The sequence below is a fragment of the Epinephelus fuscoguttatus genome, linkage group LG5, assembly GCF_011397635.1.
Source record: "Epinephelus fuscoguttatus linkage group LG5, E.fuscoguttatus.final_Chr_v1".
NCBI lineage: Eukaryota > Metazoa > Chordata > Actinopteri > Perciformes > Serranidae > Epinephelus > Epinephelus fuscoguttatus.
Genome location: NC_064756.1, coordinates 42,181,866 through 42,204,472, shown reverse-complemented (window position 1 = coordinate 42,204,472; position 22,607 = coordinate 42,181,866). Strand labels below are relative to the sequence as shown.

Here is a 22,607-nt window from a genome sequence, read left to right as displayed (position 1 = left end):
GACGCTAATTTTTGTGTTTGAGTTTTTAAATTGAAATCCTTATTCATTCTTGCTTGATATAAGTTGTTCAGCAGCCTGAGGTCTTGCTGTATTTTGCACTTCATAATGTGCCACACATGTTCAATGGGTGTCAAGTCTGAAATACAGGCAGGTCAGTTTAGTACATGCACTCCTTTACTATGAAGCCACACTGTTGTAATACATGAAGAATGTGTCTCATTGTCTTGCTGGAAATAGCAGGGATGTCCCCAAAAAAGACACTGTCTGAATGGCGTCGCTCCAAAACCTTTATGCATCTTTCAGAACTTATGGTGCCTTCCCAGGCGTGAGAGAAACCCTTGATGCCATGGGCACTAACACACGCCCATACCATCATAGATGCTAACTTTGAACTTTGAGCTGGTAACTGTCTGGATGGTCTTTTTCCTCTTCAGCCCAGAGGACACCATATCCAGGATTTCCAAAACCAAATTGAAATGTGAACTCCTCAGACCACAGCACACTTTTCCACTTTGTGTCAGTCTATCTCAGATGAGCTCGGGCCCAGAAAAGTCGGCAGCATTTCTGAATGTTATTTTTGGCTTTCACTTCGCATGGCAGAGTCTTAAAAGGAGCAATAAGCGAAATTCATCATTTCTAGATTGAAGGAATTAAAAAATTGCTATGTGAAGAACTAGAGGTGTAATTTCATCTGGAGTATAGCATGACCTCACACACCCACAAGCCAGTCCGGCTGCGCTTTCATATACGTTCATGTGAATCCCCCCCCCCCCCTCGGAGCTCTTGGCCCTCCCTCCCTATAAAAGGCAACAGCCAATGAGCAATGGCAGTGCGTATTTTCGAAGTGAAATTGCGGAGTCAAATGTCCGTTTTAATTAGTGTTACAGTAATGTTAGGCACATGTCGCTATGTCGATTCAATTAAATTTAATGTTATCGTAGCATGGGTTAATGTCCGGAGTTTGAGTTATTAGCGGCTCTGTCCCAGCAATGGGTCAGGCGTTACGGTTGTGTTAGGTGAGTAGCCCAGCAGCCCAGCTAACATTTGCAATTAGAATTGTAAAATGTAGCCCGGCGGGCAGCCTGGCGGGCTGTGTTTAGCTATTTCCCTGCTTACTTCAATGATGATGGTACTTGTAATAAATGTAATATATTTGCTGAGATGGAGGCGAGGCTCAGTGACTAGAAGAGCTGGTAGAAGCGCTCCATAGCTTTAAGTTACTCCAGTGGCCATAGTAGCTCTAGTGTTAACTCCAGGAGCTAACGCTAACGTCCCTACTCTGCGTGAGCCGGAGTGGCTCACGGAGAGGAGTAGGAACGTTAGCGTGGCAGCCGACTAGTGCTAACGCTAACAGGAAAGCAGGGAAATAGCTAAACACAGCAGAGACTGAGAGTGAGTGAAAGACATCGCTAACTGCTAAACTAAGCCAAACTAAGTTGGCTGCACTGTTGCCAACTCCTCAGTAAGAAAAGTAGCTATTGGCTGTCCTAAAAGTCGCTAGAAGTCGCTAAATGATGTCATCGCCTAATTTGCATAATTGTCCATATGTATGTAATTGTAATGGCTGCTGTAGGAGAGAGGAATAACGTCGTGGGAGAGACAAAAACTGAATAAAAAAACACCCTGAATATGTTTAGAACTACAAATGAACCTTCTTTCAGTGATTTATATCAGACAAAGAAAATTTTACATTTACATCCCGCCCTGACTGTAAACCAGGTCGGGATCAGAGCAATAGATCAGCCAGCGGCGGTTCCGCGCATGCGCGATTCACTTGCAGTCTGGACGTGGAGGGGTAACGTCTCCTGCTCTGACTGCTGCTGGGAGGGAGGACTGGGCCATCTGTGAGTGACTTGGGGTGAGAGAGGAGCCCACGGCAGCATCCGCTGCCCGTTGAGAAGAATAAGAATGATACGTGCTCTCACAACAGAGTCTCCAGAAGTCTTCAATAACATCAGAAAAGGTCGCTAGATTTGTCTAGTCGCTTTTTTGAAAAAGAGTCGCTAGAGGGGTCTGAAAAGTCGCTAAATATAGTGACAAAGTCGCTAAGTTGGCAACACTGGTTGGCTGTTTAGGTTTTATTTCCTGGCCCCTGTGGCGAGTGAATCTGCCTGTAGTGAAACCGGGGCTAACCGGAGCTTTTTCCTCAGGCTCCACTTCACTCAGCTGCCAGCACAGCCAGTTAGCCTCCGCTAGCCTCCCAGCAGAGATATTGGATAAAGGAGATACCCCACCGTAGGCTAATCCAATGTTAGGAAAATGGTTACTCTTCCTGTCTCCTAAGTGGGCGTGGTTAGCTCTCCCTCCAATCAGAGCCTGTTCTCCCTCAACCCCCCCCCCTGCCGCAAGTCTCCTACTGGGGCGTGGCGCTGACGTCACTGAATCAGGAAGTGAGCTGAGTGCGGTATCTCGCTTTATCCAATATCTCTGCTCCCAGCTAGTGGGGGCTAACCGGTGCTTCCTCCTCAGGCTTCACTTCACTCAGCTGCCAGCACAGCCAGTTAGCCTCTGCTAGCTCCCCAGCTAACTTTAGCCCGGCTCTCTGTTTGGATCCAACCGGAGCACCGAGCCCTGGTTTGTTATTCAGGTTAATGTGGGAAGAAGCAGCGGGTATATCGGACAGCTGAGTGAAGTGAAGCCTGCAGAAGAAACACCGGGACTGTCTGGATGTAATAGTCCGTGGAGAAGCTGCGGTGCTAGGCTGCACAGACAAGGCGAGTGGGGTGGGGGGTGGAGAGCAGAGGTAGAGGGAGGAGTGGCTCATGACACACTTTGTTTTGGTCTACAGGCAGTGCACAACAGCAAACCTAGCAGTGAAACGATTTCGCTTTTTGCCCCTTTAAAGTGCAGTAGTTGGGGGACTACTTTCAGTGTTGGATTAATCTACATTTCTGGCAGCAGTGTTAGAGTAAAATAATGAAACTGTGGCTCATTAATGTGTTTTTAATAGTTTTTGGACAACAATGGAGCTCTGTGGCACAGAGGGAGAAGACACATCAGGCTTTGATAAACACACAGTACTTGTTAGTAGATACAGTCACTGTTGGCTTTAGTCTGAACACAATATCTAAACAGAGTGTGACGAAGTGGGTGAGAATGCACCTTCACTCACCACTTGTCCCTTATATGCCCACTTTACACAGTATACCATGTTACTTTTACATATGTTTATTTTATAATTTACCATTGCTTTCATAACATTACACCACTTAGGCCTACTATCTCAGGTTTGTTTGTGTTCATCTTATATTACAGTTGATATCAATGCATATGAGTAAATTAAAGCAAACATAAGTCATAAGTTGGTTCCAGTTACCTTTATTGTGTTGCAGGTTTGAACTTAGTTGAATTGCTTGTTCCTTTGTCTGTACTTACCTTTGTTTGTTCCTTTGTTCAGACTAGTGATGTTACGTGCTGTGCCGATGCTTCGAAGCGTGCGTCGAGTAATTCAGGAAGTGTTTCCGCGATGCGTGTATTGAGGCTTGTATTGTTTCAGACAAGTGACGTCATTGATGACGTCCAAAGCCACACTGCCCGGCTGTACCACATGACCGGTTCGGGAAGCGGTTCAGATTTTGGTGCGAGGTTTGCACAGAAGTGACACAGAACACGAATATTACCCCTTTTGCCATTATTATATTATATGACACTACACCACCACAATACTGTTTTTTAGCCAAATGATTGGTTTATACACACAGGATGCATTCACAAAACAATAACAGTTTATTGTAGATGTATTTGATACAGTATAGTCATAATATACTCACTAGAAAATGCACTATGTTGATAAAAAGAAAGTTATATGGTCATATATTTCTATTTTATCTTATTATTATTATTGTTGTTGTTATTATTATTAATAATAGTCATTCCCAACAGCTATTACTGACACAAAACACTGTGTATCACATATTACATGGTTAAGATCACAGCTGCCTGTTTTACACACTTTGGCCAGCAGGTGGTTTCGTGTGCACATGAAGCCTCGAGAAATTAACCCTTTTCTGAGCTTCTTTTTTTCTTCTTCTTTTTCTGAGCTTCATCTCACCATCACTAGTTCAGACCCACCATGCGGGACTGTTTGGGAGGGGGCTGCCCAGCACTTCCTGTCTTTTATAGTATTGGTGATGTCATAATTACATCATTGGGCTCAACTAAGTGGAGGGGTTTTCTTTTTGTAGGAGTATTTCTTTTGATTGTTCATTGCAGTTTAAAGTAACCTGTTAGGATTATTTACTTTTAGGAGTTCATTTAGTAATGTAAATATGCTTGTAAATTAATCCTAGGTATTTATTTGATTTCCTTGTGTTAAGGTTATGGTGTATTGCAACCTCCTTTGTTTTGGTAGTGGCTGAGGCACTCCAATTTTCAGTATGTCCCTCTATATAAAGACAGTTGAGGTTTGAGCTCGAGGCTATGACAAGTGTGAGAGATGTGGTGTGAAGGAAAATGTGGAACATATAATAATACACTAGTAAAGTAAGCATAGGAGAGATAGAGGCTGCAGAGGAAAGTGAGAGCAGCACGGCGTGAGTGGACTCTGGCTGGAATTTTAGGGACAAAGGGAGAAGGAGATGAGATCACAGATGTGAGGAAAGCACTATTCAACTTTCTGAGGGAGTCAAGATAGATGGGTAGAATTTAAAGGAGGGGATATGAGGCTACACACTCTTGTACAGTAGGTGGTGGTATGCATCTGAACATTGCTTGCGATCCGCCATTGAACACAAAGAAGAAGAGCTCGAGGCTAAAGCCCTTTTTAAACAGGAATTGTGCAAATTAGCAGGAAAGCCCAAGCAATCTTCTTTCAGTATTGGCAGTATGAAAACAAAATAGGGGAGTGCGGCAAAATGCCGCCTACCTACTTTTGTTTATACAGAATGCACCTTTTTCAGGGCAATGTGGGGCGTGAGCAAGTAACAAAATGTGTAGCTCAGCGTGTGACGTAACCAGAGACGTGGGAGGGAAGCCTCGGCTAGTCAGTCCTTCGGCGATTCTCTAGTAAGTCAACCCGTTCTTCACCGTCCCCGTCATCTGACGGTTAATAGCCTCTTCGTTTGCGAGAACAAGGAGGGCGCGCAATTCCTTGTTTCCCCAGTTGCTCATCTTTATAGTGTCTGTCATGTTTGCGTTTCCCTCTTGCTACTAGCTACTGGCTAATTCCTGCTATCAGCCGTTTCCTGTTTATCCACCGCCAGTGGCTCACACGTGTGGCGTCATCAACAGCTCCTACCACAAGTCTTCAACAGCCCCTCCCATTGCGGAAGGCTGCCTGGGTCTGTTTAAACTAAAAGGGTTCCGCCAATATGACTCGTCTACGAGGCGGAAAATTGGGCACCTCGGATCAACTCGCCAATCCGGCTCTGTGTGTCTAAACGCTTGCAGCTTGCCGGCAAAATGGCCCAACATGCGCAGAAAATCTGGCAGTGTAAAAGGGGCTTAAGAGAAAAGGCCATACTGTTGTGAATTTGTGCCCTTTTGTTTGATTTTTTTTATGAGTTAATTTTCCTCAGTTATTTGCTTTGTACTTTGTGCGTTTTTTTTTTTGTTTTTGTTTTTGCCTAATTTGCACGTGATGACGAGCACTGTAAATAAATTTACACTTTTTTTTGTGGCCAAGATTTCAGCTGAGTCTGCTTACCTGCCACCTTCCTTGACACTCGAGCTAAACTTTGCTACACAGAGAATGCACCAAACACCAGATTTTATCATTTTTTGAATTTATTTTTTACTAACTAATAAATTATCTGTGTGATGAGAGAACTTTGTGGGGCGATTGGAGGCAGTCTGAATTTAGTTCTTCTGCAAAGTGAAACTCTACCTGTTAATATCATCTTGGCTGTGGTCCTTGCTACAGTAAGACAGTTTAGACAGTTAGTGTGGAGAAACAAACAGGATTTTCATCATCCATGGCCTTTACTGACAGCCTGTGGGACACCTCAGTCTATCTCTGTTATCTCTCCATTATGACCTACTTCTCCTGCTCAGACAGATGCTCCCTCGACTCTAGCATTTACTCACCTCCCTCTTAATTACTGCAGTTAATTAGCAGGCGCATACATCTCCTTATAGAAACATGGGTGGACCTTAAAGTATTTCCATCTCATGTTGGCGACAGCAATCTAACTTGAATATATAAAACATAGCTTAATGCATTCAAGAGGCAGGTTCTGCAGTTTATAGAGCTGTAATTATGGATGAATCGAGGGAGTGAAATGTTTTCAAGGAGCCAAACAATTAGAGGTAAAGTCCCCTTATTCTCTGCTGGGCCTGGCTTTCTATCTGTGTTACACAAAATAACAAGATCATCAAAGAGTCTCTGAAGAGAACAGGAGAATATATAATACAGAAATACAGTCTACAACATTCAACATGATTTTGCATTACACTGGATCTCCCTCTCATTTCTCTTCGTCTCCTTCTTTGTGTTGCTGCGTTTGTTTTCACCCGTCTCTCTACACACACACACACACACACACACACACACACACATATAGACTTTGATCCATTAGTCAACACCATATCCCAGGGTTCCATCTGTCCCTGTTTTGCTCTCATCCTCCATGCTGTCCCCCAAAGTTGTCGGCTTATATTTAATGAGGGAGTGTCAGTTGAATTATTCAGCTGTCATTTGTTGCTTTTATAAAGTAAATGGATGTCAGAGAGGCTTTTCTCTTTGCACCACAGAACACAGTGTTCTCTATTCTCTGTTGCGACGTTGCATGAGATGAGTTTTTTTAATGAGGATTTAGTCATTCACTATGTAAATATGTTAGTTACATGATGGAATAAAAAGGAATATATTTCAGTTGAGGGCTTTTAACACACCCTGTGGCAGCCATAATGGAAAGCTTCCGTACAGTAAAGAGGATTTTAACAAACTGAATAGAGTCTAAATTGTGGCCGAGGAATATATTGATATTATGTTGAGATCTTGATGTGAGACTAGATATTGTCTTAGATTTTAGATTGTAATATTGTTAAATTTTCTTTTCTTGTTTTAAAGGCTGCATTACAGTAAAGTGATGTCATTTTCTTACCAGACTGTTCTAGCTGTTCATTCATTTGCCTTTATCCACTCAGTCATTACATCCACATTTCTGTGTCATGAAAGCACCAATAGTCAACCCAACAACACCATCACAATATAGATATTTATGTATTTGATCAAAAATATTGTGATATGTCACTCTGTCCATATTGCCCAGCCCTACTTGAAATATACACAACTTAACAACTCAGAAGATGTTTTAGTTTGTACTGATTTTTATCAGGAACTTTCCAGTGCACTGGAAAGAGAGCCCCAACGCTCACCCCTCAACTTGAACTCTCTCTACATAACCCCAACGCTCACCCCTCCACTTGAACTCTCTCTACATAACAGGTACGATGCACTGGCTCCAAATGAAATGTGTGACAATACAAACTACACTGAACCCAGGCAGGCCAATCACACTTGTGGTATTAAGGCTATCAAAAATGCAAGCAATAGCCCCAAAATCACTGCTAGACCCAGGGCCAGAAAAAACTATGCTAACTCCACACCTGAGAAGCCAAGGGCCAGTAGAAGTATCGCTAACACCACACCTGATCAGCCAGACACCATCCTGATCGGAGACTTAATAACCAAGCATGTAAGAATGGCAAAGACTGAAAATCTAACAGTGTCTGACACGTCTGTCAGGGAGCTAACCGAGCTGTTTCCAGTGATCCTCTCTACACACCCAAGTAACATGAGGATCATCATCCATGCTGGGTCTTTTGACATTCTACGAAGAAAAACTGGCTCTGAGATCCTGAAAAAAGACTTTTCCCTGCTCCTGGAGAAACTGAGTGACTGTCAGTCACAAAATGTGTTCATTTCTGGCCCCATTCCAACCCTGGGGAAAGGAATCGAGTCTTTTACCAGACTCCTTGCCCTGAATACATGGCTGACATCGGCATGCTTCACTCATGGGATAAAGTTTATTGACAATTTTAACATCTTTTGGAACTGTAAGGATCGCTTTCAGCGTGATGGGATTCATCCGAACATCACTGGATGCAGACTACTTGGGGCCAACCTACGTCATGCTCTTGGAAGGCCATACCAAAACAAGAATGGACAGATAAGAGCCAAGGACAAGTACGGGGCACAGAGACAGACAGCCTGCATCTCTCCCCCTTCACCTGACCCTTTGCTCCACATCACCCAAGGCATTCAGAGGATGTCTCTGTCCCAGTCAGGGATCCAACAACCCCCCTCCTGCCCTTCACCACAACCACCAAGGAGCCACCCCCCCCCCAGCACCGGCGCAACCAATAAGGAGCCAACGTCGACCCTCCCCACCACCACCACAATCACCACGGAGCCAGCGTCACCCCCCCCCCTTCCACCACGCTCACCAATCAAGGAGTTAGTTAAAGCTGCCACACTAAAGCTTAGTCAAATTGATGAACTCTTAAATAGTAGCCCTAGACGTCATCACTCAGGTGCCTGTCAGAGATGAGAAAGACCCCATGCCGCTTCCTTAAACATACCGGCAATCTTAAATAGCTAGTGGCATGGTCAAACACATCTTGAAATTGAAAACTATCAGCCAGAGTCATCTCCAAGGTCTGTCATTCCTGTTTTGACTAGCATCAGGAAAAACAATGTGTACTCGAAGCGCACAGCTACTCGATCTAATCTGACTCAAGTTATGCGTCAGCCACAGACTGCGTCAGACAATGTTAGTACACTAAATTTAGCTTTATTAAATATCAGATCTCTGGCTGGCAAGTCACTATTAATTAATGATTTTATTAGCAAGAGAAACCTTGATTTTCATTTTTTAACTGAAACTTGGTTAAATGAAAACAACAGTGCAGCAGTACTAATTGAATCAGCCCCCCCAAACTTCCATTTTATCAGCTCAGTTAGAGAACTTAGGAAAGGAGGTGGAGTAGCCACTTTATTTAAGGATGTTTACCAGTGCAAACAGTTGTCATATGGGAAGTTTGAGTCTTTTGAATATGTTGCACTGCAATTGAGATCCTCCTGTCAAGCAGTATTAGTAACCATTTACAGGCCCCCAAAATATAGTGCACACTTTGTCGATGACTTTTCTCAACTATTGTCTGTTGTCTGTATTGATTTTGACTGTGTCGTTATAGTGGGTGATTTTAATATTCATATTGATAATGCCAAAGATGGCAGTGCGAAAGAACTTTTCTACATCCTGGACAACTTTGAACTTTCCCAGCATGTAACAGAGCCAACACACAATAAGGGACATATTTTAGATCTAATTATCTCCAAAGGGCTCAACATTTCTGAGGTTGTGGTGACTGATGTTGCCTTTTCTGATCATTACTGTGTTTTCTTTAAAATGGCTATCTCCGCTGGCACCAGTAAAATTACAACAGAGGTAATCAGAAAACGCTATATCAATGAAAACACCTGTACACTATTCACCCAGGATTTTATACCCACGCCAGTTCTGCCCTCAGTCTCTGTCAATGATCTGGTTCATAGTTTCAGCTCTAAAGCTATGAATATTATGGACAATATTGCCTCCATGAAGGTCAAAGTTGTCTCTGGTAAGAAAAAACCACCATGGAGGAACGCCACACAGGTAAAAGCTCAAAAAAGAGAATGTAGAAAAGCAGAACGCAGGTGGCGAAAAACCAAACTCCAGGTTCATTATGACATCTATAAGGAAAGTCTGCACATCTATAACTTGGAGCTAAAAAGGGCACGGCAGTCCTTTTTCTCTGAGATTATCAACAAAAATAACAACAATGCACAGACTTTATTTACTGTTGTTGACAGACTGACAAACCCATCAGCATCAGTCCCTTCTGAACTGCTATCCACCAAGGCATGCAATGACTTTGCTTCATTTTTCACAGACAAGATTTTTAAGATAAAGATAAGACAGACAGCCTGTAACTCCAACACAGTGGCTATTTCACCTGTGCCTCATAAGACTACTCCAGTTAATTTGGCACTTTTTCACCCATTAAATTATGCTACTTTGACAGACATAGTTAGAAACCTTAGGTCCACTACCTGCTGCCTTGACACTCTGCCTACAAGCTTTTTTAAATATGTTTTTAACTGCATAGCATCAGATATACTACAGATAGTAAACTGTTCTCTTCAGTCAGGCCTTTTTCCAACGGCCCTGAAGACTGCAGCCATTAAACCTCTCTTAAAAAAGCCTAATCTGGATGCCTCAGTAATAAATAACTACAGGCCCATATCAAACCTACCATTTTTAGGAAAGATCATTGAAAAGGTTGTTTTTCAGCAACTTAACACCTTCTTGGAGCAAAACAATTCCTTTGATGCCTTTCAGTCTGGATTTCGAGCACATCACAGCACTGAGACTGCACTTGTAAAAGTTTTAAATGACATTCATCTGAGCAGTGATGCATCAGAGATTTCGGTTCTGGTATTACTGGTCCTCAGTGCTGCATTAGACTGATCGACCATAGAATACTGCTCGACAGACTAGAAAAGTTTGTGGGACTTTCTGGCACTGTGCTAAATTGGTTTAAATCTTATTTACAAGACAGGGATTTCTTTGTGTCACTTGGCAATTATGAATCTGTGCGAACAAAAATTACATGTGGAGTTCCTCAAGGGTCCATTCTTGGGCCTCTTCTGTTCAACATCTGTATGCTCCCTCTTGCTCAGATTATGGAATATCATAACATCTCCTACCATTCTTATGCAGATGACACATAACTTTACATAACAGTGTCACCAGATGACTACAGTCCCCTACATCTGCCAAATAAGTGCATTGATGAAATCAATACGTGGATGTGCCAGAATTTTCTACAACTAAACACAGACAAAACTGAGATAGTTGTTTTTGGCCCCAAAGAACAAAGAATAATAGTCAGTGCTCACCTTGACGCCATGACACTAAAACCTACAAATCAAGCCAGAAATCTTGGTGTAGTTCTGGACTCAGACCTAAATTTCAATAGTCACATTAAGACAATTACTAAATCAGCCTACTACCACCTTAAAAACATAGCAAGAATTTGAAGAATTTCTGTCTAAACAAGCTACAGAAAAACTTGTTCATGCTTTCATTTTCAGCAGGCTGGACTATTGTAACGGTGTCTTCACAGCCCTGAGTAAAAAATCAATCAGACAACTGCAGCTTGTCCAGAACGCTGCTGCCAGAGTCCTCACCAACACCAAGAGAGTGGAGCACATTACACCAGTGCTTAAATCACTGCACTGGCTTCCTGTGTGTCAAAGGATAGACTTTAAAATCTTGTTACTTGTCTATAAAGCATTAAATGGTCTCGGGCCTAAATACATCTCTGATATACTTGTACGTTATGAAGCATCCACACCCCTCAGATCATCTGGAACAGGTTTACTCAGTGTTCCCAGGATCAAAACCAAACAAGGTGAGGCAGCCTTTAGTTTCTATGCTCCCCGCCTGTGGAACAAACTTCCAGAATATCTGAGGTCGGCTGAAAGTGTCAACTCATTTAAATCAGGGCTTAAAACATTACTATTTACTGCATCTTACCAGTGAACTAGATATGTAACTTATTGTTAGGATAATCTGTAGCTGTTGTTTTTATATTTGTCTTCTGTTGCTTTTGCTTTATGTTTGCTTTTTAAATGCATTTTCTGCACTGTTTTAAACTATTTATTGTCTTGCTTTTAGCTTTTATTTTTAATTATCTATTGTTCCTTTAATGTTTTATTTTAATGCATTGCTCTTGTAAAGCACATTGAATTGCCTTGTGTATGAATGGTGCTATATAAATAAAATTGCCTTGCCTTGCCTTGCCTTGCTTATGGTAGGGGTCGGGAAAGTATCACTTGGTAGCATCCTTAGTGTTTTAATGCTGACATTGCCAGTTAAACACTGCTGTGCCAAAGTAGAGCCTTGCAGAGCTAATGGCATTAACTTAGTCTTGTTCTGTCTCCACACCAGCAATAGCAGCGGCCAGAGGCATTTTGTTATTCATCTGTCTGTCTTTCCATCTGTCCGCTCCATAATCGTGAACATGATATTTCGCCTTGAGGGAATTTCATTAAATTAGGCACTATTGTCCACTTTGACTAAACAATAAACTGATTAGATTTTGGTAGTTAAAAGTCAAAGGTCAGCTCACTTATACCTTGTCTTTCTCATTCATGTGAGCGCATATCTCAAGGGAGGGAGGGAGTTTATTCAAATTTGGCACACATGTCCACTTTGAGTCAAGGATGACCTGATTGGAATTTCGTGGTCAAAGGTGAAAGGTCATGGTAACAAAGCCCTTGTATGTTGCATTCTCATGAATGCAGTATCTCAAGAACAGTAAAGGAGTGGCCATGTGGCACAAATGTCCACATGGACTAAACAATGACCAGATTGGAGTATGATGGTCAAAGGTCAATATCACTCTTTGCGTCCTTTTCATTCTCGTGAAGGCCAATTCTTAAGATGGTCTTGAGGGAATTTCCTCAGATTTGTCACAAACATCCACTTGGACTCAGTAAATAACTGATTAGAATTTGGTGGTTGAAGGTCAAAGGTCAAGGTCACTGTGACCTCAAAAAACATGTTTTTGGATAATATCTCAAGAATTCACATGCTAATTATGAAAAAAAAAACCCACAAATGTCTGATAGGATAAAATGATCAAGTGATGACATTTTATACCCAAAAGATCAAAGGTCAACTTCATTTTAACATCATAATGTTCGACACAAACACTTTTCTGGCCATTATTTTACGCCATAAGTAATGAACAGGAGGGGAGACATTTGGTCAGATACTGAATTGGTGACCCTAATCTTAGGTGCCCACCTTGAAACTGTGCTGATTGTGTAGATCAGGGGTAGACAACCTGTGGCTCCGGAGCCACATGTGGCTCTTTAGCCCCTGTGCAGGGGCTCCTTGAGCCTTTGAGAAAAGAAGTTATGGAAATTCGTTCTATGAATCCAAATGTTGCTGAACCTTGATAGCAGTGGCTGGTTAGCTATGGATGCCAAATCCAAAAAAGTAAATTGAATAAAATAGAGAATGTAGTAGTGCGTAGACAGATTTGTTTCCTCTCACTGCCAGCTCTGCAAAATTTAAGTTCCACAAAATGAGGAAGCACATATTCATGAAAACAGGTTGATTAACAAATCCAACTATATTTTACAGCTCCAAACACATAATATGGATAAAATGTATAATGTCACTTCCAGCAGACATTTCAATTCTGTCACACAGAAACATTTGGTAAGAGAGGGGAGGGCGTGATTTCCCCAGGGCAATGCGAATGGACAGGATGTGGCCGAGAAAAGAAGCATTGTCTCATGACAACTAGTGGGTCGTTCATCACCGCGTTTTGCCCCAAGGCTGGATACTTTAAGATGGCATCTGAAACTTGACGGATCCCAAGTGACTTTTTAACCTCCTTTTGGCCTAAGTGTGACCAGGGAGGGGGGTAGATTTGTTCCTACCCAACCCCAAAATCCTAAAATTGATTTCAGGGATTTCATTACCAGCATAGGGGGAAGGGTGCCAGGGGACCCACAGGTTGGGGAAGTGAGGGGAGAGGGTAAAGGGGTTCCACCACCACCACCACCTGTGTCATGCGACTGTTCACACACATAGCACTGCAAGACAAAAAATGCACACAATTAGCAAAGCACGATAGGATAGCATGCAGTAAAAAATTACATTCACGCTCACTGTTAGAGAGATAGCACACAGCTTAGAGACACAGGGGAGGGCATGCAAGACAAACCAAGAAAAGGTGAATCCTCCACCCAATCACCCACCGCCCATAGGGCCTAGCAACCCGACCAGCCTGCTACTAGCAAGAAATCCAAGGATACAGGACGTTCAGACAGTTGGTTTAGCGGAGGGATAAGATAAAACACTTTGAGCAACTGCCAGTGGGATATGGCTCACGCCACTGCTACAGTAACACAAAATTAACTAACAAAGTAAGATCAAAAAGAAAAGTTACTCAAACCCAAAATAAATCCAAATCTAAACACTGATAATCCTAAACAAATTATACAACAAAACATTAAGGGTCAAAAACAGCAGTGGCAACAGAGCTCCTCCTAGTAAAAGCAAAGAAAGACACAATATTAACTTCAGGATCTGAACCACGGTGGGCAAAATGGACTCCTTGGAGCCATACTGCATTACCTCAGACCAATACCAAGGGGCTAAATCATCCGGAAGCCATCGCCATGTTACTTTGTTCCTATTATGAGAAACGCACATCAGTACGCATAATTTGTACATGAATGATAGTTTCTGTATAAGAAGGGCGTACCTTTAAGCTCCAAGTTACACGCAATCAGGGCACATAAGCACGCCACACCTGCCAGCCTGTGTGTGTGCTGTGTGTGTGTGTTGGGGGGGGGGGAGCTAACGCTAACACCGGCCAGCTCGAGAATGCCCGCAAACAGCACCTGCAGGGAGGCCAGCGACATCCTATTCAGTCAGCATGCACAGATACATCTACACAGAAGCCAGGTAAAAAAAAACATACCTTAGTCCAATGTTCACCCTGCAACTGTAGTAACGAGGTCAGGAAACAGCGAGGCAGCGCTCACCTGGCTAACTACGCCTCCTTTTAAGGGACGGCTAGATTGAAAACAGCTGATGTCTGTTTACTTCCTGCCTATGATTACGGGGCGGGACCAACAGGGGAAGCGCCAATCACTACATAAGGATGGCTGAAAGAAGTTTTTTTTTGTCCAGTCAGGGTAATACAATGGTGAATCCTAAACATTTGACCCTCCGGTGGTCTCTTGATGTCTTCTTCATTGATAATAATGGTTCAAGGGGTGTTCAGAGAGGCTATTCCTCTACAAGGGGTTTGCAGAAACATTCAACCGCAAGCGGTAATTCTAGTTTTATGTTTATTTTTCTGAAGAATTTACTGTGGTACAGCATTATTAAAACAGTCTGTTTGTGTATCTCCAAGCTTTTGTGCTATCACTACTGCTTTTATAAAAGGGGAAACTATTAAACTGTAGAGAGTGGAATCGACAATTTCAGGATCAGGACTGTTTAGAATGGACAGATGTGTCAAATTATCACGCTTCAATTTCTTCAGATATCTTGAGTTGAATTTACTAGAGCCAATGATGCAGATTTAAAAGTGCATTCTGATCCATTATATTGTCAGAGTAATAATAACTCTTTTCCAGACATGGGTTCACCCCTCATGATTATGTTTGTGAGGTACAGTTATACAGAAGCTGGACTGGTGCCAAGGCAAATTGGATTACGTCTCCCAGTGTTCCCTCAAGTGTTTTATTATCCCTGAGCTGAAGGCATAATGTGATTACTTGGTGATGCCCTTTGTTCAACGCACTATTATCCTGATGCTGTGTCCATGAGTTCATTAACGGCACATTATGACTTGTTATACACAAGCGCGCTGCAGAGGCCGCTGAGCAAGTACAGTGTGAGTCATTCATGTCGCGTTCAGGCTGGATAGGCTCTTACTGTACGTGGGCTGCAAGCAAAGTTTCAGTTTAAACAAGTGCACTGTAATTGAATAATGGACTGTACGAGCAGAATATTATATAAGCAGTATTAAGTGGTTTTAAGTGTTAACAGTCATGAATTCCTCCCTCATTTTACATGTACACAGCTGCCAGTGTGTAAAATAAGGATAACTTTATGTGAATAATATGATGATTAGTTTGACAAATAATTTAAATTAAAGTTTGCTTCATAGACTGTAAAATATAATGGATGTAATCACCATGACATCACCCATTGGTGTGTGGACTCCTGAAGCCTTGAGTTTGGCACTTGGTGTCACCATCTTGGTTTTTAAGAGTCAGAATTGACCAATACCTTTTTTATTAGGCTGTTAACAAGTTTATTTCTGCTGTAAAGTTTTCCATTTAAGCATGGGGGTCTATGGACATTGACTAGTTCCTGGAGCCAGCCTGGAGTGGCCATTAGAGGAATGACAGTTTTTAGCACTTCTGTGTTGGCCTCCTTTTTTAGCCCCTTGATGCTGCTGTTTTTACTTCACTTTGGTTCACTCTCCAGAGCTTTCCACTGCATCTTCATCAGTGGTTGGAGTTTGCTTAGTTGTCATGAAGATAGCTTAGTTGTCACCCCCTGACTTAAGCATGGGTCTTTGTTCATGTACAGGTTGCATATCAGGGGCTGGGGGGAGTGAGACACTTTCCCAAGTGTATCCATCTAAAACACTGGGTCTATTGCTCTGTCTTTGTTTGGGCGGCTGTGGCTCATAAGTAAAGCGGGTCGTCCACTAATTGCAAGATCGGCAGTTCGATCCTGTGTGTTGAAGTATCCTTGAGCAAGACACTGAACCCCAAATTGCTCCCAATGGCTGTTCCATCGATATGTGAGTGTGTTAAAAAAAAAACTGAGTAGCAGGTGGCACCTTGTGTGGCAGCCTCGGCCACCAGAGTGTGAATGTGTGCGTGAATAGGGGAATGTGACTTGTGACTTTGAGTGGTCAGATGACTAGAAAGGCACTATACAAGTGCAGGTCCATTTACCATTTTACTTGTCTTTTGTATTTCAGTTTGTAGAATTTTGTAATTTCTGTTCTTGAAGTCCTTACTTAGAACTTCCTCTAGATGTCTGAGCTCCTCACCTACTCTTTAAGAGTGCTAATACACTATAGACTGTAAGAATAGTGGACAGAGCTACCATGACTTCACCCATTTCTTTGTGGACTTCTGTTCTGAAGCCTAGAAGTTTGGTATTTTGGCCATTGCCATTTTGGTTTTTCTGAAGCCAGAAGTGACCATATTTGAGGAGGCTGGCACCGTGGTGGAACAATGGGTGGATTTGACTGAGAAACAGAGGACACAGTCAGAAGACAGCCTGTCTCTCAAAGCAGTCCTCCCTCAAATATACATAACTTTAAGTCTTAATAAAATGTAAATGGGTGAATTTTATATAAATTCACCCCTCATACGGTTGACTGGGGAAATTAGAGACCGAAACTGTCTTTTGTACAAGGATGTAAACATGTTTATATCTGCTGTAAAATTAGACATTTTAACATGGGGATCTATGGAGACTGACCTACTTTTTCAGCCAGCTTCAAGTGGCCATTCAAGGAACTGCAGTTTTTGACACTTCCGAATTGGCTTTATTTTTCAGTCCCAGAGGTTGCTGTTGCTTTATACTTGATCTTAACATTGCATACACATAGACAAGTAGCTGCAGCTCACACACTCACCTGCTTACTTTGTGTTTGCTCCTCAGATTAGAAAGTATACACTAGTAGCCAGATCGGGGTTGAGTAATCTCTGGCTGATGGAATGTCTCCGTTGTCTCAAAGTCCAGAAACCCTGCGAAAGAAACTAATTGTGGAAGCTTGTATCCATAATGATTATGGTTGGACATTGGTTGGTGATTGATTATCGGATAATTATTGATTGATTATTGATTGATTGATTATGGGATAATCAATCTCCAACCAATGCTGATGAAAGGTCGAAATGCAATTTGACAAGTGAAAACTACCAGTTCAGACTCAGCTCCCTCTTCTACACAAAACTCAAGTACTGCCACATCACTGGTTATTCATTGAACATTAATGTCCTTTTTATTCCAGAACTAATAGTTTTAACACTACCTGTTGTAGCTGTCTTGAGAGAGATGGGCAGTATTTCAATTAAATGTAGGCCAAATTAAAATACGTATTTAATTATAGCTGCAGCACAGTAGTGAGTCAGGCTCGGCATTTTGAGGAGGAAGAAGAAGGAGGAGGAAGAGTAGGGAGATGAAAAAAAGAAACAGGAGAAAGAATTTGTGAATTTGAAATCATTTGTTTTTAACCTATACAACACCATGCCTGAAGTAAGTTAATTTTGCTTCACCCTGAACTTAAACTCACAACCTTAGACACTATGGACAAGTCATGATCTTGTTGAGCTACCTGTCAAGTTAGAAACCAGGGAGGGTCTCATGACTTCGACAGTCACTTGATTTTATGAAGACTAAAGGCAGTTTTCAAACTAGTGTTAAAGTAGCTACATGTAAGAAATCTAAAGCAAATAATCACAGAGACTAAGGAATAATGTTCATATAACATACTGATCTCACTGACAACAATAGTACAGCCAGAATATTTGCATTAAAACATTTTTTTTACTGCCCGCAAATCATGTTTATGTTTTGTATTTGTGTTTTGGTCTGTTGCGCCACCCACCGCCGTCTACCAGTCATGCAGTTAATAGAGTCTCAGCATCAGTTAAAGTTACGACTGAGCTACAGCAGCACGCCAAGCAGCATTAGCAGTGTCCCAGTACATAGCATTAGCAGTCTCCTCAGCTGTATCCCGGCAGCAGCGTTAGCAGCAGAGAAGCCGGACTTGCTTGAACGGTCCACTGGAAAACCGAAGATCAAGGACGTGGCGACGCGGCCCTGCCACAGCAGCCGCCCGTGGGCAAACAAATCAGTCTCCAGTGTGCCGCTGTCCAGCAACCTCGAATCTGTAGGGGAGGGGGCCGGACACGACTCGCGGCAGTATTTTGAATTTGAGTGCAGTAACCGTTTTGGCCACATTCTTACATACAGCGCCTTTAACACAACACATACTTACTCCAACATCATCACATATTGTTATTTGGTCATGGACTTTCCATGTCATCATATGATGTACATGGTACCCTGGGTGCTTTCATTACTGACATTCTGGGATGCCGTGTCAACTTTCTGCCTGTTACATGCATTGTCTGTTTTCAAAATACACTTCTGTTTTCACAGGAAATGTACAGTATGCATACAGTCAAAATAAACGCACCACATTGGCACAACGCCTCAAACTGATGTTTTTTTTTACTTCAACAACAAATGCACATGGTTATGTTCAGCCAACACATGCATGTATTGGGTTGAGACAACAAAAGCACATAATTGGGTTTAGAAAAAAAGGACAGGGCTTTGTTTTACATTCTTACAGGGGAGGCAGGCACTGGCCTCCCGGGTGAAAGTCGGTTCACCCCACCACCCACCCTACTTGGACTCAAGCCCCCTTAACTTACGTTGTTGTCTGGCTGCATTTCCTCCTTAAGCAGCCAGACTGGCTGCATATCATGCTTAGGTGAAAGGATGTCTTTATTTGTGGGTGCCTGATGCAGGAAATCACTGACTAAGCACTAACATTTGAAGAGTACAGAGTAGTTAACAAGACAAAATTCTGAGAAGTTTTGCACCTCATCTAGACAACATAGAGATGTCTGCAATTTATTTTAACAAAATTGCTCAATACATGACAAATTGATGTTTAAAGATGATTTTATTTAGTTCACTTAATATGAACATACTGTTAACTGGCACTTGTGTCCTGTCAGTGAATACACATCACCACAGACTCCCTCAGCAGCTTCTCTCAGGAGAGCTGTGGATTCATCCCCCAGCTAGGTGAGATAGGAGGCAGTTGATATGATCTATGGAGGGCCATGTGAAGACAAGGCTCCCCCATCCTTTTAACGTCTGAATAAAGATATACCCGCTGTGATAAAAGCTGATAAAAGCCATATTTCTCACCAGACGTGCTGTCAGCAAAGGAGACAAGCTGACAATTATCAAGCCTATCTGCAGTGTAATCACTGAGCTCTACATTGTCCTTTTGGCTTTTTCCATATTTCTTACTTTTGATTTGGGCCCAAGCATTATGCAAAGAAGACCTGCAATACTGTTTTATATCATATGTGCTGATATGTTGTTAGTAATACAATGTTTGTCACTGCACTACACTTGTCACAGACAGTGGTCGAGGTCTCCTACTAAGTATCTCAGGTCAACATTCTTCACTCGACTAGAGTGCTGATTTTTTTTCACTAGGGAATTCATGCAAGTTTAAGCACAAAGAAGCCCTTGAACTGTGCGAGTAATAACCCCTTCATCACAAATTGTCAGTGCAAATACCTTCAGATGTCAAATTAATCCATGAAGGCTGGCATTCCTGCACCCTGAAGCCCTTTTATAATAGGAGCGTTTTATTATCTGATTTGAAATTGGAAATCTCTCTCTGCTGTGCTGTCTCACTGGCTGATGACTGCGCACAGTGTAGCAACAATAATGACTGCCACTCTGAATGGATAAACTGTGCAAAGCCTTTATGCCACTTTTGAAATGATCCAGAATAATGTAGGGCACTGCTGTTGTTAAGTGTTAGTGAGTTGGTGGCAATTTTGATGTGAATGGCCATAGCTGCAAATACATATTATGTAAATAGTGATATTTACATATGATTTACATATGTATGGCTGTGGCGGGCAGAGAGAGGCTCTGTTTATGACCAGCTTTAGTTTATATGGTGAGTAAACAGCATGACTCTGATAAAGTCGCTCTTGGTGTTCTGCTCTTCTTTGCAAAATCCTTCAGTGAATCAGGGTCAGATTTATACATTTATTGGTCAAGTGTTTTCAAGCACACAAGGAATTTAACTCTGGTTTTCATTCGCCTCAAAAATTTACATACAGTACCCAGAACCAACATAAACATAACTACTATACAAATGGGAAACAATACGACAGTTTGCTGGGTCACAGTATTGCAATCAAAAGTCTGAGAGTGTAAAAATGGAAAAATAAATATGGTATAATTAGAAACAAGGTAGCATGAAAAACAAAACAAAAAATATTCATCATCTGTCTCGGCAGATGGAATTTTCCTTGTTGTCTTTCTTTTGGGTTACAAAATCCTCCATCGCACATTTTCAGGGAAATATGAGCCAACAACCTAACTTTCACTGACTTTTAAGTTGGTTATGCCTCCCCACCGACAATAGCCATAGTCAGAGGCATTATGTTTTCAGATTGTACATCCATCTGTTCATCTCTACCATTCTCGTGAACATGATTTATCAAGAATGCCTCAGGGGAATTTCTTCAAGTTTGAAACAAATGTCCACTTGGACTGAAGAACAGATTAGAATTTGGTGGTCAAAGGTGAAAGACACAACAATTTTTGGCCATAACTCATTCTTACACTAATTATGATAATATTTCCAACAAATGTCTAAAGACTCCTATAGTCTGTGAGATTTTAGCAATCTTATCAGTCATCACATGGCTCTAATAAACTTGGGTATGACATCAAGTTTGATGTATTCAGACTGTATGATGACAGCGCCTACTGAATCACAGGCTACAATTTACGATGCAATAGCTTCCTATGCTGAGTGCACAAGGACGCTGCAGGTTATTACTTCTCCAACTGTGAAGCACAAAATAGAGGGTCACATTATTAAATAAGCTAACATTTTTTTTGTCTGCACTATATACTGCACTGTGTCTGTGTGTGTTTGCTAGTTGCTCCACAAGGTTTTCCTCTTTGCTGGAATCCTACACATTTCTTTTAGCGTGTTTTGCCTCTATGGCGAGCTGCTTTCTGTCTGTTTGTTTGGGTTTAGCGCCGGTGTATCATTTCATGCTGTATTTCTATTGGTTGGTTAGTAGATGTAGGTCGTAACAGCAGTCACACATATTCACCCCAAATTTCAGACACTGTCAGAATTTTATCACAGGCTGTCTTTGATTGCAAGATCATGAGGAAACTGGGTATAGTTGTAACGCGGGGAGAGTTGTAACACCCCCAATCAGGGATAAAATAGGAGTCATGTGACAGTTTCAGTTTCCTCACACTTCCTGTACAATCCCACATGGAAGATATGCAGTCGATGTGGCTGTCTCTCTAGAAGCTACAGAGGAAAATCAAATTTTGAGGTAAGAAAATAAAAAATTTCTAGTACTTCTACAGTTGTAGATAAAGTTGTAGCCTATGAGTTATATCAGGTCAAACTGTAGTTTCTCTAGTAAAAGATGATGCATCTCCCCCTTGCTAATTTCAAAGCACTATGCTAATACATCGAGTTCTTCTACAGGGTCGGGGTAGGTTATAACGCTTCTTTTGAAAAGTGTTACCATCCCCTTACATACAACTACATACAATCATTTTTGTGATTTTAATTATTCTACAGAATGCTAGGAACTTGGATGAGATAAACAGATTGCGGAGTTGATGCCAGTATTTTAAAAAGAGCAGCAGAGGAAGTGAAGAGTGGAAAGTCTGTCAGGGCAGCAGCAAAATCCCATGGAATCTGCCATGTCAATTTGAAACCCAAAGGGGTGTGGGTGAAGTGCATCTTATGTAGCTTTTGGGCCCACCAGGCATGCACTCCAGGTCTGACCAATTTAATTTGTCATCACTGTGACTCAGATTAAGGATGCATTTCATTTGTTTGGTGAATTAGCCATCCACCATGTTCTCTTAAAAGTGTTCTGTGGAATGGGCGTAAACATGTTCATGTGATGTGTGTGGAAGTTCTTTAGTTCTCTCTCACACAGAGAGTACACAGTTTATTAAAAAAAAAGTTAAATATGTTCCTCATTCTCTATATTAAGACAACCTGAACCTGTTCAATTTTTCTGAATAAGTGTATTTTTCACATAGGCCTATCCATGTGTGTGGCAGCCTGCCTTAACCAGTGTAACCAATGTAACACACACACAGGATACATTTCATTCTCTTCATTAACAATAGGCTTACAGATTAAGAATATTTTGTTAGGTGAATCTATTGTCTATTTTTCTATTTTCAAACCCACCAGGTTGTTTATGGTTTGAGGTCTTTTGAATAAGTCTTTTG

General features: G+C 41.8%; 1 protein-coding gene across 4 annotated transcripts in view; it reads left to right on the top strand.

The window, feature by feature from the left end:
- LOC125889077 (seizure protein 6 homolog) overlaps window positions 1-22,607 on the top strand; it is a 469,538-nt gene that overhangs the window by 230,835 nt on the left and 216,096 nt on the right. The gene's annotated exons all lie outside the window — the stretch shown is intronic.